Source organism: Lontra canadensis, unplaced genomic scaffold (assembly GCF_010015895.1).
Source record: "Lontra canadensis isolate GAN:19392208 unplaced genomic scaffold, GSC_riverotter_1.0 scaffold17, whole genome shotgun sequence".
Lineage (NCBI taxonomy): Eukaryota > Metazoa > Chordata > Mammalia > Carnivora > Mustelidae > Lontra > Lontra canadensis.
This window is the reverse complement of record NW_022631011.1, coordinates 19,155,945-19,173,969: the sequence shown is the minus strand read 5'-3', so window position 1 is coordinate 19,173,969 and position 18,025 is coordinate 19,155,945. Positions and strand designations below refer to the sequence as shown.

The window sequence follows — 18,025 nt, the reverse complement described above, 5'->3', positions numbered from 1 at the left end:
ATTTGACAGAGAGAGATCACAAGTAAACAGAGAGGCAGGCAGAGAGAGAGAGAGGGAAGCAGGCTCCCTGCTGAGCAGAGAACCCGATGGGGGACTCGATCCCAGGACCCTGAGATCATGACCTGAGCCGAAGGCAGCGGATTAACCCACTGAGCCACCCAGGCGCCCCTAAAAACAATTTTCAAAATGAAAGAAAACAGCACAGTGAAGAAAACAATTAACAAAACTAAAAAGCAACTTATGGAATGGGAGAAGATATTTGCAAATGACATATCTGGTAAAGAATTAGTGTCCAAAATACATAAAGAACTTACAAAACTGAACACCCCAAAACAAATAATCTAATTAAAAAATGAGCAGAAGACATGAACAGACATTTCTCCAAAGGAGATATATACAGATGGCAAACAGACACATGAAAAGATGTTCAACATCACTCATCATCAGGGAAATACAAATCAAAACCATAATCTCACACCTGTCAAAATGGATAAAATCAACAACACAAGAAATAACAGGAGTTGGAAAGGATGTGGGAAAAAAGATACCCTCTTGTACTACTGGTGGGAATGCAAACTAATACAGCCATTGTGGAAAACAGTATGGAAGTTGCTGAAAAAGTTATAAATACGACTACCCTACAATCCAGCAATCACACTACTGGGTATTTACCCAAAGAATACAAAAACACTAAATCAAATGCTGCTATACACATACACCCTGATGTTTATAGCAGCACTATTTGCAGCAGTCAAGATCTGGAAGCAGCCCAAGTGTCCACTGATGAATGGCTAAAGATATGTGTGTATGTGTGTGTGTGTGTGTGTGTGTGTGTGTGTGAGATGAAATATTACAGAGATGGAGGTATAATAATGGAATATTACAGAGATGTAATAGAATATACTAGAGAGTATTAATGCTAAGGAAGATAAGTCAGAGAGAGAAATACCATATGATTTCACTCATATGTGGAATTTTTTTTTTTTAAGATTTTATTTATTTATTTGACAGGCAGAGATTACAAGTAGGCAGAGAGAGAGAGGAGTAAGCAGGCTCCCCGCTGAGCAGAGAGCCCGATGTGGGGTTCGATCCCAGGGCCCTGGGATCATGACCTGAGCCGAAGGCAGAGGCTTTAACCCACTGAGCCACCCAGGCACCCCTCATATGTGGAATTTAAGAAACAAAACAAATGAGCAAGGGAGAAAAAGAGTAAGAGAGAAAGACAAACCAAGAAACAGACTCTTAAATATAGAGAACACACTGATGGTTACCAGAGGCGAGGTAGGTGGAGGGATGGGTTAAATAGGTGATGGGGATTAAGGAGTGCACTTGTAATGAGCACTGGGTATTATATGGAATTGAGGACTCACACTGTACACCTGAAACTAATGTAACACTGGATGTTAACTGGGATTAAAATAAAAGCTTAAAAATGGTAGAAAATATTACACAGGCAACAACAGATTTATATCTAGAATGTATAAAGAACTCCTACAAATCAATAATAAAAAAGAAAACCCAATGTAAAAATGGACAAAAACAGGGCGCCAGAAATCTTTTGATCTATATCTTGACTGTAGTGGTACTTACACAAATTTGTCAAAATTCATCTGTCTATACAATTCACAAATAAGTGAATCTTATTTTATGTGAATTATACTTCAAATGACACTCCTTCAAGAAAGCCTTCCAGGACTACTAGAATCATCGACACCATTATCTCCTATGTCCTAAGTGCCCTTTCTTCATAGCATCTGCCACAATTGTCATTTAAAATGTTTGTGTAAAGGGGGTGCCAGGGTGTTTTGGTCTGTTAAGCATCTGCCTTCCATCTGCCTTTGGCTCAGGTCATGATTCCAGGGTCCTGGGATGGAACCCCCCCAATCAGGCTCCCTGCTCAGCAGGGAGTCTGCTTCTTCCTCTGCCCCTCCCCTGACTAATTCTCTCAATCTCTTTCTCTCTCTCTCTCTCTTGCTCGCTCTCTCAAATAAATAAATAAAATCTTTAAAAAAAATAGAGGTACTCAACCACCAGTCACTAAATGAAAAAATTATTTTGAAATATAAGCGCCACTTCAAATTCAATTAGGAACTGATATTTTTGTGACAGCTTTTGCGTTCTTTATTGCCAAAACTGCTTATTCTCTATACTCCACATCCCCATTTAGAAGTCTATCAGACATCTCAAACTTGAAATCTAAAACACTGAATCCCTGACATCTCCGCCACCACCCCCTACCCAAATCCCTTTACCCGGCAGTCTCAGTTGATGGCAATTCCATCATTCTAGTTGCTCTCTGAAAATCACAGTCATCCCTTACATGTTTCTTATTCTTATCCTCTGCCTCCCACATTCAATTTTCAGCATATCTTTTAGACTCTTACCTTTAAAATATACCTACAATTTGACCATTTTTTCCACCTCCTCCTCCCTCCACGCTGATACAAACCACCATCACACCTCTCATGCTGAATACAGTTAACCCTAACTGGATTCCCTGCTTCTATCCATGCTCCTCCATAATATATTTTCCACACAGTTATCAGAACAAGCTTACTGTCAATTCACTCTTCTGCTCAGAATTCTCCAAGAGCTTCCAATTTCAAGGTAAAAACTAAAGTCCCTAAAATAGCTTGCAAGATGGGATTTGTCCATACAACTTCCTTACTATTCTGTTCTAGTCACAAACTTCATGTTGTTCCTTTAACAAGTTAGGCACAGTTTCACTTTAGGACCTTTCCACTGCTTGTTTCCTCTGCCTAGAACATTCTTCCTCAAGTCTTTGCTCAATTGTCACCTTCTCAGTGAAGTCCTCCAGACCATTCTACTTCATACTGCAAACTCCGTCCCCAACATGCAGCACTCCTAATACATCTCTCCCTGCTGTTTTCCTTTTCCACGGTTATTATCATATTCTAATAAGCTATACGATTTAATCATTTATTATATCTGCCTTGTTTGCTAGAATGTAAAACCCAAGAGAGCAGGAATATTCATCTGCTTTGGTAACTGATGTTCCAAAAAGTATCTATTGCCTGGCACAGAGCAGGCACTTAATATTTAATAAATAAATGAACTCTCAAACTTAAATGATTTAGTATAAAATTAAAAATAATTCTGACTATAAAATTATCTTCAATGTTTCTTTAAAATATAAAAATATCACTGTAAAATATAATTTTTAGTTTAATAATCCTTCCTCTGTGTAATATCATTTGTGTAACTGTCATTAATATAGTTCCCCACAAGGAGGCACTAAAATGACACCTAGGAGATGTAAAAATTATTATGCAAAACAGAACACATATATATATAATATATATATGAATGACATATGAATGGCACTCCCAAAAGCTGACAGATGACCAATACATACACCAACGAAAAGAGTCAACCAAGAATGGTCAACCAAGAATGGATCCAAAAGCATCATTACATGTGCCTTACTTCTAGACCTATTGTCAGTCTTGCCAAAAATGAGTTCCATACATATCTGAAACAGTTCAGAAAGATCTCCTTGATTCCTCACTAATTCCACCAGAAATGTTAGGATGCCATCATGGGTAGCCTTGAACTGATGAACTTACCAAATGATTTTGTCAATTTAATACTCTTAAAAAATAATAATCTCATCAGCTGTGTCATCTTGTCCCTAAGCTAATATATAATTTAGTCCTACTATATAAAACCTGACCAGTTGAACTTCCACAACTAGTAACATTTTTCCACCTATTTTCACAGCATGATCATTCTCCAAATTTCCTAAGGAGTTAGGCTCCCAAATAATTCACTTACCAACAATACTCCCCCCAGTTAGTAATAGGTTCACCGGAAATTCAACCTTTATTTTTAAAATAGCAAACACTCCCACCATAATAAATCCAACATCAGATTATCTCCACTATGAAAAACTAAGTCTATCTAACCCTAACGATGTGAATTACTAAGTAGTTGCTCCAGATCCATATAATCTTAGATAATGAAATAACTGCCTTCTTCCCAGACCAGGAGAATTCTCTGGAATATACTTCCAAAAACACAACTAATCCACTCCTAAAACATGGAGAGATAGGACTCCAAGCCTTTCTTATGTTTGTAATAATACCATTAATTAAGAAACAGGAATATATGTAACTGTTTAATCTTGAATTTATTATTTTTACATCTATACCAATCTGGCTAAATTACAGAGTAATGTGTAATTATTACAAAAACAGAAACAATGCAACTAGGAATCATTGCTAAAAACCTTATATACATACCTCCAGAAACTTTTTAAAAATGTACACACACACACACACACACACACACAGTTTTCAAAAGGAGGGTCACACTACTACAGTGTGACTTCTTTTATTCTACTGTACGAATTGTTATCGGCATATAATTCAATCTCATTTAAGAGTGTAAAATTCAACTATATAAGCTATAAAAAAATTTTTTTTGAAGATTTTATTTATTTGGGGCGCCTGGGTGGCTCAGTTGTAAAGTATCTGCCTTCGCCTCAGGTCATGATCCCAGGGGTCCTGGGTTTGAGCTCCACACCAGGCTCCCTGCTCAGTGGGAAACCTGCTTCTCCCACTCCCCCTGCTTGTGTTCCCTCTTCTGCTCGCTGTGTCTCTCTCTGTCAAAATAAATAAAATCATTAAAAAAAAAAAAGATTTTAATTAGTTGACAGAAGACAAATAGTGAGAGCAGGAACACAAGCAGAGAAGGCGAGAGAGGGAGAAGCAGGCTTCCTGCCAAGCAGGGAGCCCAATGCGAGGCTGGATCCCAGGACCATAGGATCATGACCTGAGGTGAAGGCAGACGCTTAAGGACTGAGCCACCCAAAGGTCCCTAAGTTATAAAAACTTTTAACCCACCCTCAATACTGAGACTAGTTTCCTAGTTTGTTTTTGTTTTGCTAATATAAACAATGCTTAAATTAACAGTCCCATACAAATCCTTTTCTGTACTCATTCTGTGCAAATTAAGAGTGAATTACATAAATTTCCAACATTTATGTTCTTTTCTTGCCTCCCCCCACTTTTTTTTTTTTTTTACATGAAAAGGTACTCAACATCTTTAAATGTCAGGGAAATGCAAATCAAAACTACAATGAAATATCTATAATGAGGTACCTACAATGAAGTATCTCACACTTGTGAGAATGGCTATTACCAAAAAGAAATAAGTGTTGGTGAGAATACAAAGAAAAGGGAACCCTTACACATGGTTAGTGGGAATGTGCAACCACTATGGAAAACAGCACGGAATTTCCTGAAAAAATTTAAGAGAACTACTGTACGACCCAGCAATTCCACTTATGGGTATTCATCTGAAGGAAATAAAGAAGCTCACTTGAAAAGATGCCTGCACCCCCATGTTTACTGCAGCATCGTAAGTGGGGCACCTGGGTGGCTCAGTCTGTTAAGCCTCTGACTCGGTTTTGGCTCAGGTCAGGATCTCAGGGTTGTAGGATCAAGCGCCGCCTGGGACTCTGTGCTCAGCATAGAGTCTGCTTGTCCCTCTCCCTCTACTCCCCACCCCCCTACCCCCCAGTTAGGGTGCACAGCAACTAGAACTCTCTTAACTTGCTGGTGAGAATACAAAACGGTACAGTCATCCTGGGAAAAAGTTCAGTAGCTTCATGTGGAACCCAAAATAGTCAAACACACAGAAGCAATGAGTAGAATGGTGGTTGCCAGGGGCCAAAAAGATCTAAGACTATGCAAGCATATTGTCACTCGGAGAAATTGGGACTTATCCCCTATTTATCAGGGTCACTGTCTGATGACAATGCACTGAGGGATTCTTCAAAATACTTGCTGCAGATGTCATAAAACCTCTGGTGGCTCAGTCAGTTAAGCGTCTGCCTTTGGCTCAGGCCACAATCCCAGAGGATGGGGACCCGCTCCTTGCTCAATGGGGAGTCCACTTCTCTCTCTGCCCCCACCCCTCTTGCTTGCTCTCCCTCTCTCAAAGAAATAAAATCTTGCTCTGGAGGTGACAGAGCTGTCCAAGCAGGCACAAAGCTGGGTCTCCTGGTTTCTTTCCATCAAACAGCCAAGAAGACCACTAGTCGCACCGCCCAGTACCCACCTCAGAGCTGCAGGTGGGGGCAGCCTAGCACCTGGGCCTCTAGCGGCTCTGGCAGCAGCTGCATAAGCCAGGGTAGCCCCAGAGGGGAATGGGCAGGATCGGTTGAGAAGGGTGCCTGGGAAGCTTTCCAGCAGTGGTCCTCAGGCCCCAGGCCCATGCAGAGCAGGCTGGAAGCCTCCTGGCTCTGGCCACCACCCCTCCCCTCCAGGCCTCTCCTGGCATGTATGGGTCCCGCACCTGAGGGGTCATGGCACTCCCCTTCAATATTTAGGTTCTTTTCTTTCTTAAGCCAAAGAAATGCCTCTTCTTAGAGAAGTGAGCTAGATACATTATTTTCAATTATGACAAAGAGACAATCCTTAGGTTCCTTACTTAGTACATGTAGAAGCTACTGTCACAGATTTAATAATACAGTTCTGCCAAAAAAAGTATATACATACACATATATACATACATGTACAGAAATATTTATATTCCTTGCAATAAGATATAACTAATCTCTTTACATATCTGGACTGAATTAGTGCTTGAATTTCATATATACTGTCCAGCAAAGAGTTAACATGATTTTCTTCTAGGATTCTGAAAAGACATGATAGGCAATAATATTGGTAGATGTTCCCTGTAATAACTAATCCAGAGAAATGTACCCCCAAAAATGGATTCTCTACAAAATACAGAGTTACCTCTACTGTGAAACTTTTCCTAATACTCAACAGCAGAACTAGTCACTTCTTCTACTATGTAAAATGTACTTTAAACGTCCAGTACTTTTTAAAATAACATGTATTACACTGTACTCTTACCATCTGTTGTCTTTAATTTAAAGAACTTTAGGCATATAGAAAGTTTTATTTTATATTTCTAATAGAATAAAATCAGTATCTTCCTTATAGTTTCCTCCTCTGTTTTCATTCTCAAGGAAGTGTTCAATACCTCAAAATCAGATAAATAATTGATGTCTTAATCTATCTTAAATCTCATACAAACACAGACTTTAAGACATTTCATCACTTGTGGTCTTGCTTTTGTTTTTAATAAACAAATAAACACCTCTCATTGTGCAGCACCATACTATGTACAAGAGGAAGACTTCGAAAGTAACTGTGAATAAATCACAGATGACTACTACACTTCTGACTTAGAAAACTCAGGGTTTATACAACTCACTGGAGATAGGAAATACAAAATTCAGCCTTGTGGGCTTTTTTTCTTCTAACAGCAAAGAAACAACAGAGGGAGAGCTGAGGGAAATGGTGTCCTGCCCATTGTGCTGAGACCTGTGGAATATCCAAACGGATATGTCTATTGGAAGCTGGATTCATGTTTCATACTCAGCCAAGAAGATGCACATTTGGGAGTCACTGAGTAGAGGTGGAATCTGAAGTCAGGAATATAAGAAACCAGGAGTATGGATGAAATTTCCCAGAAAGAGTATATATGGTAAAAGGATGTTCAAGAACAGAACATGAGCAATTGATGGGCACGTTAAAGATAAGAAGAACAGCTAGAAAGATAAAAAGAAAACTACCAGAGAAGTCAAAACAACAAAGTTTCAAAGGAGGAAAAAAGTTAACATCATACTGATTAAAAATATATATTATCGGGTGCCTAGGTGGCTCAGTGGGTTAAGCCTCTGCCTTCGGCTCAGGTCATGATCTCGGGATCCTGGGATCAAGGCCTACATTGGGCTCTCTGCTCGGCAGGGAGCCTACTTCCTCTTCTCTCTCCCTGCCTGCCTCTCTGCCTACTTGTGATCTCTGTCAAATAAATAAATAAAATCTTAAAAAAAATACATATTATCATGTTTATCAAACTCTCAGAACTTAAAAATTCTTAAAATGATGCCAATATTTAGGAAAGTTCTTTCCATACTTCTAAGAATGTAAACACTTTCATTTTTATAAAAAATGTAATTTAAAAACCACAACAGTGGATGGTAAGGTTCCACCTGCACAGAAAAGGGGAAAGTATGTATTTATAGTGGGTCTTATTTGCATAATCTAAAACAGAGATGGAAGTGGGGTTCCCTATGACCTTTTGTAGTTTTTGATGTTCTAACTGTATCAAAGTACTACCTATGCTGAATGTGAAGGTAAAATTTATAAATGAAATCTACTCTGCTAATCTGTAAGATGTTCCACAGCTCTAAGCATGTTTTCTTTCACTTCAGGGGGATCAAATCTGTAAGCAGTGAATTCTGTAATACCAAATTTTAGTCAATGATTTACCTTAACAAATGCTTTATCAGCACTGAATCTAAAGACTACGTATATACATTGAAAAATATATATGTAAAAAAAATAAAGACCACATGTTATTACTGTTATTAAATCTTGTGTGATGAAAGGCTAATCAGGTGCTGCCAGGGGTGCTGAGAACAGAGTGTGCGTCACCAAAAAAATGCAACTTAGGAGATATAAAACATAAGACTACTGTACTTCCTCTAAATCGATTTTTATTAATAGCCCAGACTTTTATTCTTTGTAAAGAACACCTAATAAGCAAAAATTATCTTCAATAAGCTCAAAATTCAAGAAGTATTATCTAATTAAACTGGGGAATTTTTCAACTTTTTTTCTTAGGAATTCAAAAAAAACTTAATACTCAATGAATTAAGTGAAAAGCAGGACAAGCAATTCCTATTAGCCTTCAACCTTCCCTTGAAATTAAGAGACAATCTCAGGAAATGTCACTGTCAGTCAAGTCTCCAAACTCTCTCCCTTACCCTTCAAGTGTATTTAGTAATTGAGTCCTGCTAGTCTTACTTCAAATACTCTTGAATAGGACTTCTTGTTTTCTTTATACTTATTAATTATGTACTGCTTTCATCTTCATTACCATGAGTGTTTCCTATGTACATCCTCCATGCTGGACACCATGAATTGTTTTATTTAATTCTCATAATGACATTATAGAATAAGTATTATCTTTCCCATATTATAAAAATGATTCATGGTACACAACATCAAATGACATTGCTAGTATCAAAGCAGCAATATTTCTTTAATTTACATATCCTCAGAATGTCACTGAAAAAGCATGGAAATATAAGGTCTTCAATTCCTAGATGCACATTAGAATCACCTGAGAAGCTTTTAAAATATCCAGCCAAGGTAGAGAAACACTAGACTGATTTTTTTAGGTTTTTTCCAAGTTTTTTCCAGCTCTAAAATTTTGAATTCTGTTTACTATTTCCAGATTGTATGTCTTCAAATGAACTACAATAGAAAGACTCTTTACTCCCCAAGTTTTTCCCAAATAAAAATTAAATTAGTAAAAACTTTTCTTGCGGGGGGCACCGCAGTGTCTCAGTTGGTTAAGCGTCATGATCTCAGTGTCCTGGTATCAAGTCCCCAGTATCTTAGTATCAAATCCCCAGTCTGGCTCCCTGTTCATTGGGGAGTGTGCTTTCCCTCTGCCCCTTGCCCCTGCTAACACACTCTTTCTATCAAATAAATAAATAATCTTAAAAAAAAAAACAAAAACAAAAAAAAAACAAAAAAAAAACCTTTTCTTGGGGCACCTGGTTGGTGCAGTTGGTTGAGTGTCCAACTCTTGGTTTGGCTCAGGTCAAGGTCTCAATGTCGTGAGAGCAAGTCCTGTGTTCAGCATGGAGTCTGCTTGAGATTCTCTCTCCCTCTCCCTCTGCCCCTCCCGCTCATGCACATGTGTACTCACTTGCTCTTTCCCTCTAAAATTAATAAATAAATATTTTTTTAAATAAATAAATAAAAACTTTTTAAATTTAAACTGTTTTCTCATAATTCTTTCCTAAACCAATGGGATCTAACACTTTGTATACACACTAATACTACCAGATGACAAAAATAAATAAACAAATAAATATTATTTGGCTAAAACTTAAAATAATTGTGTCAATGGTTTATGCTATTTCAGGAAGTAATAGCAATGCTGAAAACTACTATTCAAATGATCTTCCAAGGTTTACCAAGATAAACAGGGCCCCATGTGCATATGCCAAGGGAGCTAAAGTAGTGTACATTTTCTTTTCTTTTCTAATTTATGTGATAGATAGAGACAGTGAGAGAGGGAACACAAGCAGAGGCAGTGGGAGAGGGAGAAGCAGGCTTCCCACTGAGCAGGGAGCCCAGTGTGGGACCCGAGGACCCCAGGGAGCCCAATGTGGGACCCAAGGACCCCAGGACCTGAGCCGAAGGCAGATGCTTAATGACTGAGTCACCCAGGAGCCTCTAGTACACATTTCCAATTACAATGTCAGCTTTTTATAACTATTTGGTCTCTTTCCACACCACCTTTGCTGGTTATACTTCTTGTATGTATGCCTGCCTATAGACCATAATTCCCCATTTCTGATTTACTGTGTCCTAACTACAGGCTTAAAATTAAAGAAACAAACTTGCTAAAATATGTTTAAGGTTAAAAATATAATGAACTTACAATGCTTTTGAACTAAGAATACATAGGGCCCAAACAAACAAACAAACAAACAAAAATGCCTAAGTGTTAGTGCACTGGCTTTGTAAGTTATTTTTTTCCTTATAGATCGTTTTCCATCTATTCCTGGTTTTTGAATTCTTGACTTTGTTTCAAACAGGAGAAGCTTGCTAGATGTAGCCTAGTTCCAGATACATGAAATAGTACTTTAAATACCTAATTCCACTTTGGCAGGGGGACATGAAACAAACTGAAAGTTAAACCTACATATAATCCTATTTCCAATTCTCACAACTAGTTAAATGAAGTGAAAAACTCCATTCTGGAAAACTTTTTTTTTTTTTTTTTTTTAAGATTTTGTTTATTTATTTGACAGAGAGAGAGATCACAAGCAGGCAGGGAGAGGAGGAAGCAGGCTCTCCGCAGAGCAGAGAGCCCGATGTGGGGCTCGATCCCAGGACCCTGGGACCATGACCTGAGCCGAAGGCAGAGGCTTTAACCCACTGAGCCACCCAGGCATCCCTGGAAAACTTTTTTTTAACCCAAAACATACAGTTCATTTTCAGGATCAAAATTCCTCAAACTGTACTCACTAACTAGCACGCTGTCCCTTCTGGCAGACTGGCTGTATTTATTATGTACTGATACTCTAGTTTTCCCAAATCTACCTTCCTCCCTGTTTTACCTCCAATCCAACTGCTTTCCTTCAAGCTGATTCTTTTCCCTCTCTAAAGCCCCACTTTTCTTTAATGGCTCAATTCTCTCTTATTCCTCCTACTGTGAGGATATATTTATTCCTATTTTTTCAAAAACTCCTCCTCCTTTAATTCAACATCTCAAGCAATTTGACCTCCAAAAGGCTCATATTTTTAAATGAAAATCTGGCCGTGTATTCCAAATTAAACCTTGACCAACATTAGGAGGCAAAAATTTTATTTCAAAATATACACGTGGCAGCTTTTATATTCATTAGTAAAATATGATGTAAAATGGTGACCTCATATTAAAACAGTGAAAAAATAGTAAATGGGTAGTAATGTATCTCTTTCTTTTTTATGATGGTTCTTAACCACGATGGAAGTAATACCTTCCCTGAATAAGTGGTAATAATTTTTACTATCCTACTTAATCTACAGGGAAAAATGTAAATTCTATAAAAAACAAATGCAAAAAACTCAGAAGTTTGTAACATAACGGGTTAAAACAGAATAGTAAATTCTAGGAGGTTTTGTTGTACCAAAATAAATTTCTATGATAAGCTCAATTTTATCAAATTGGCATCTCAAGAATCGCTACCTTCCTGAAGACGGGCAAGAGAAATGAGCAACTAAATCTCAAGATACATGATCTGACCAAACATTTTTTGTACTCTACATAAAAGCTAGAGAGAATATGAGACATATTTGAGAGGCTATAATGTTTGAGGCTTTAAGACATTTCTACATTTTATGGAGACAATATTTCAAATCAAGACAAACTGAAAAAAATCCCGTTTGCACTGTATCATAAGTTACACAAAGAATTTCAATTGGTTAGCTAGAAGGGATACATAATCAGCAGAGGACATTTTGCAAAGTACCACTTCCCAACTACCCACATGATTCTAAATAAGACTACCTAAAGGGAAATGTTCCCCTTTCCACCCTCAATGCCCTGAGACTTGAATCCCTGCCATAATTAGTTGTTACTGATAAGAACATGGTGGGAATCTGTCATATCTTCAGACGTGCTAGAACAGGGAAACTAGGATAAGACTCAATTACAGGTCACCATGGTAATGATAAGCTAAATTCTTTTTTTTTTAAAGATTTTATTTATCTATTTGACAGAGAGAGAGAGAGAGAGAGAGAGAGAGAGAGATCACAAGCACGTGTAGAGGCAGGCAGAGAGAAAGGGGGAGGCAGGCTCCCCATCAAGCAGAGAGCACGATGCAGGGCTCGATCTCAGGACCCTGAGATCATGACCTGAGCAGAAGGCAGAGGCTTTACCCACTGAGCCACCCAGGTGCCCTGATAAGCTAAATTCTTAACCTACCACTCTAACCTATACTTTAGTCCCCAAACTATAAGCGGACCCAGTCATATAACGTTTTTTAAAAATTAACACCTAAGTACAAGAATAATGCTAGACCAAGAAAACAACCAAAAATGATTAAGGCATTCACTTCCATAACAACATAAAAGAACAATCAAGACACTGCAGGTTTTAAAATTCAGATTCAAACTCTATGAAGACCTAGCTAACTTCTACCTGGATACACCAACTTAAGAGCAAATTGGTCAGGATTTTATTTTCTTTCCATCCTAGTAGTAACAAGACATGATAGCATAATGCACAAACTGCTTTCAGTAAGGCAAGTGTTCAAATCCCATGCTTACCATTTACCAACTATGAGACCCTGAGCATGTTAATTAACCTATCTGAGACTCTATTTCCTCAACTATAGAATGAGCTAATATCTTAAAGGCTTCTGAGGATGAAATACTGAAGGGAGTCAATACATAGTAGTCATTCTGCAACTGTCTGTTCTCTCACCAAAGAAAGAGTTTTAAGTGAGAATCCAAAGTAACTAATATTCTCTTAGTTATTCCATGGACAGCAAAACAGAATACAATTCTAACATTTAAAAGAATCATCTAAGGTAATGGCAAACTAGGACATCCAAACAACTCTTCACTGAGGACAACCAAAAAAGTGCAACGAATATTTTAAAAATATGTTTAAAGAGGGGCACCTGGGTGGCTCAGTGGTTTAAAGCCTCTGCTTTCAGCTCAGGTCATGATCCCAGGGTCCTGGGATCAAGCCCCACATCGGGTTCTCTGCTCAGCAGGGAGCCTGCTTCCTCCTCTCTCTCTCTCTGCCTGCCTCTCTGACTACTTGTGATCTCTATCAAATGAAAAATAAAAATAAAAAAATAAAAAATATGTTTAAAGATATGGAAGAGCAGACAAAGGTTAAAAAATGATCAGGCCAAGTTCAGAAGAAAGAAAATCCAGAGAGGTGGGCCCAAACTTGGGGGGTGGGGAGGCAGGTAGTATTTGTTATGGACATGTTAGCCAGTCTATAAAGCCAGCAGATAATTTCTCAAAACTGATAAAAGACATCAATTCACAGATTTCAGCAATCTCAACACACATCAAGGAGGATAAATCAAAGAACTCCACACATATGGAGAATAGAGCAAGATTTCAGAAAAAGACTTCAGAAAGCAAAAAACAGATTACCATCAAAATAGTAGTACCAACAACTATATATTCTAATAGATACAAGCTAGAAATCTGTCCCAGCAAAAATATTCTCTAACGACAATGGTGAAATTGAGGCATTTTCAGATCACCAAACAACGAACAAACCTATCCTAAAGAAAATACTAAAGTATGTTCTTAAGGGAGTGAAAAGAAAATGATCTGAGAAAAAAGGCTGTAAATGAAGAGAGAAATTAAAAGCATCAGAAATGGTAACAACGATGATAACTCTAACAAATATTAACTGAAAAAATCATTTGTGGCTGCCTGGGTAGCTCAAGTCAGTTAAGCATCTGCCTTCAGCATCTCCCTCTCCCGCTTGCCCTGCTTGTGTTCCCTCTCTTGCTGCATCTCTCTCTCTCTGTGTCAAATAAATAAAATCTTAAAAATCATTTGTGAGTAAACATGTAAAGATTTAAAATGCATGACAATAAATGAGTCATTGAGGAATGAATAGAAATAAAAGTATCCAAGGGTCCATGAATTGTCTGAGATGCATATTACAAACAGTATAGTAACCACGGAAAGAATATTAATTTTATAAGTACATAATTTCCAAACTAGAAGAGAAATAAAGGAATAAAATAATTAAGAGAAGGCAAAAAAGAACAGAAGAAAGGAATATACAACAGATGAGACAAACAGAAAGTACACTGTATGATGATAACTTTAAACTCGGACACATGAGTGATTACATTCAATATTCCAATTAAAAGACTGCTACACTAGATTTTTTTTTAAAAATCTACATGGTGTTCATATCTCTAACATGAGGGAATGAAAAGGTGACTACAGCATGCAAACACTAAAGAAGACCAACTGAGTTACTCTAATATCAGGTAATTAAACACTATGACCAAATGCATTATTACACAGAGAGGAGAATACTTCATAAATGACAATGTTACAAAAAACCAGAGCTGTAATATTCTAAAATATGTATGTACTTACTAACAATGCCTCAAAATGTGATATTAACCAAAAACTTGGAAAAGTTACAAGGAAAAAGAGACAATCCCTATATTTTAAATAAACATCTCTCAGTAACTGATAGAACAAACAAAGCATCAGAATGGTTAATCAACACCAGTAAAGCTATAGGGCATTCAGGCAAGATCATCACACTTGATCCAATAAGCATATACAGGCATCCAGGTGCTAAAGAATACATACTCTTTATAAGTATACATAGAACATCAGTAAAAAGTCACCGTATGCTGCAACATAAAACAAATCTCCAAGAATTCCAGAGAACTAAATCATATAAAATGTTACGTAACCACATGCAATAAAGGCAGAAAACATTAATAAAAAAATGACAACATTTCCATATGTTTGGAAACTAAAAAGTGTGCTTATCAACCCATGTATAAAGCAAATTTAACACTGGAAATAAAAAAATGACAAAATTTCCATATGTTTGGAAACTAAAAAGTGTGCTTATCAACCCATGTATAAAGCAAATTTAACACTGGAAATTAGAAAATATTTGGAACTGAATAAATATGAATATACTACATATCAGAATGGTGACTAGGGAGAAATTTATTCCCTTAAATGAATATTATTAGCATTAAAAAATGAAAACTGATAAAGTAGGCATTCATCTCAAAACTCACAAAAAGAGGGGCGCCTGGGTGGCTCAGTGGGTTAAAGCCTCTGCCTTCAGCTCAGGTCATGGTCCCAGGGCTCTGGGATCAAGCCCCACATCAGGCTCTCTGCTCAGCGGGGAGCCTGCTTCCTCCTCTCTCTCTCTCTGCCTGCCTCTCTGCCTGCCTGTGATCTCTGTCTGTCAAATAAATAAATAAAATCTTTAAAAAAAAAAAAACCTCAGAAAAAGAACAGTAAAATATAACAAAAGAAAGTAAAAGGAAATAATAAAGACAAGATCAGAAGTTAATCACACTCAAAAACATGCAAAAGAGCATTAGTTCACAAAATGCAGTCCTCCAGACTCTTTTAGAGTCCAGAAGGTCAAACTACTTCCATAACAATACTTTTATGCCATGTTGGTACTTAAAACAATGCTGCAAAAGAAAGTAAGTGGGTGTAACTGCAAAAGCCTTGGCATGAATCGAGGCACCAAACTCTACAGTAAATCACTGTATTATTGATTGCCAGACTAGTAGTTTAAAAAAATAATCATTTCACTTAAGAATGTCCTTGATGAAACAGTAAAAATTACTCAGTTAAATATTCTGGGACAAAATGAGAAAATAATAAATATATCTGTTGCATATCAAAGTATGATAAAAGTACTCTGTGACTGAGTTGCTTGCTGATCAACACCATTTTTAACTGAAAGAACAATTGGTAGACAAACTATACTTATCCAGACGTGGGTATCTGGCAGACATTGGCTCAAAAACGAACACAGTAAGCCTGGAAAACAACTAACAGCATTTGCTGCCTATGATTAAACTTGACTTTTCAGGCAAGAATTGGGAATTTGGCAAACTTATATCTACTGTCTTGAGTTTGACAGCATCCCAATACTTAACTTCTAAGGAGACTAGTGGCAATTTCAACAAATGCAGTTTTTGGTATCATACAATGAAATACGTCAATATTTAGGGATGTACATAACTCAATGCACTTAATACTTTCCAAATGACCAAAGCATGTTACAAAATTATGCATGATTAGAAGATCCATCCAAAATACAGGAGAGACAATGAACTTTAATGTACCAGAATAAGAAAAATCTATTAATATTGTTTCAGATTCCATACTGCAAATAACCTTTAGAAAAAACACTTGTTGAGATCCTCCGTACTATCAAAGAAGATTACTGTACAACAATCTGAAAAGGCTATTAAAATATAGTCTTCACTTTTCCAATTCCATATCTGAGCAAAACTGGATTTTGTTCTATTTGACCCAAAACATACTACATTAGATTAAATTCAGAAGTAGATATGAGAATACAGCTGTTTTCTATTAAGTCAGACATTTAAAAGAAATTTGCAAAATTACTAAACAGTACTATTCCTTAATCACTAAATCTGTTATAAAAGATATAGTTATTTTTTTCTTTAAAGAATGTTATTTCATTAACATGCAGTGGGTTTATTATTATTGTTCATTCTAAGTGAACTGATAACTACTTTAAAAATTTTCTCAGTCTTAATTTAAAAACTTGGGAAAACTTACAAATTTATCAATATATATAATCCATATAAAGTTCTTCAGAGTCCTCAATAATTTTTTTTTAAGATTTTATTTATTTGACAGAGAGAAAGCCAGCACAAGCAGGGGGAGCAGCAGGCAGAGGGAGAAGCAGTGAGGAGCCTGATGCAGGACTCAATCCCAGGACCCTGAGATCATGACCTGAGCTGAAGGCAGACGCCTAACCAAATGAACCACCCACGCACCCCTGAGTCCTCAATAATTTTTATTTTTCCTCAATAATTTTTAAGTTTAATGTGGTTCTGAGAACAAAAAGTTTTGGAAATGTTGTCACTGTGAAAATCAAAGCCAAAAACTGATTCTTTGAAAAGACACACACACACACACAAGGAAAAAAAAAAACGATAAACAACTGGCAGGAATGATCAAAAACATTTTAAAAGAGAAGGCATAAAAATAAACTATGTGAAAAATAAAAAAGAAAATATCACCACAGATTCTGAGGACATGAACTTTATGCCAATAAATCTGAAAATTTAGTAAATGCTAAAAAGCACAATTTACCAAAATAAGAAACTCACAAAATGTTATTAATTGTGCTACAACCAATAAAGAAATTGAGTTAGTAACAAGCCTTCTCACAAAGAAAACTCCAGACCCAGAGAGCTTTTCTAAAGAAGTACACCAATCATTTAAGAAACAGTAACTCTGTCATACAAACTATTCCAGGTAAGAAAAACTAGAATTCTCCAACTCATTTTATAAAACCAATATAACCTCAAAATAAAACTCAGACGAAAGCATTCTAAGAAGGGAAAAATTAAAGGTCGATTACACCCAAGAACAAGGACATAAAAATCTTTTTTTTTTTTTATTTTTTAAGATTTTATTTATTTATTTGATAGACGGAGATCACAAGTAGGCAGAGAAACAGGCAGAGAAAGAGGAGGAAGCAGGCTCCCTGCTGAGCAGAGAGCCCGATGCGGGGCTCGATCCCAGGACTCTGGGATCATGACCCGAGCCGAAGGCAGAGGCTTTAACCCACTGAGCCACCCAGGCGCCCCAGGACATAAAAATCTTGATCAAAATTTTAACAAACTGAATACAGCAATTTTTTTAAGAGACCATGACCAAATCAAAGCAAAGAC

At 37.0% G+C, this 18,025-nt stretch overlaps 1 protein-coding gene across 9 annotated transcripts in view; it reads right to left on the bottom strand.

Annotated features, from left to right (window-relative positions):
- Nucleotides 1-18,025, bottom strand: part of SS18 (SS18 subunit of BAF chromatin remodeling complex) — an 89,566-nt gene that overhangs the window by 51,472 nt on the left and 20,069 nt on the right. The window contains exons 1-2 of one of the 9 annotated variants that reach the window (XM_032859729.1): nt 13,595-13,600; nt 3,990-3,992 (exon numbers count right to left, since the gene is read on the bottom strand). The exons of the other annotated variants lie outside the window; for them this stretch is intronic. The gene's annotated coding sequence lies outside the window, so the exon portion shown is untranslated. Of the gene's footprint in view, nt 1-3,989; nt 3,993-13,594; nt 13,601-18,025 lie in introns of those variants that run through there. 9 annotated transcript variants of the gene reach the window in all.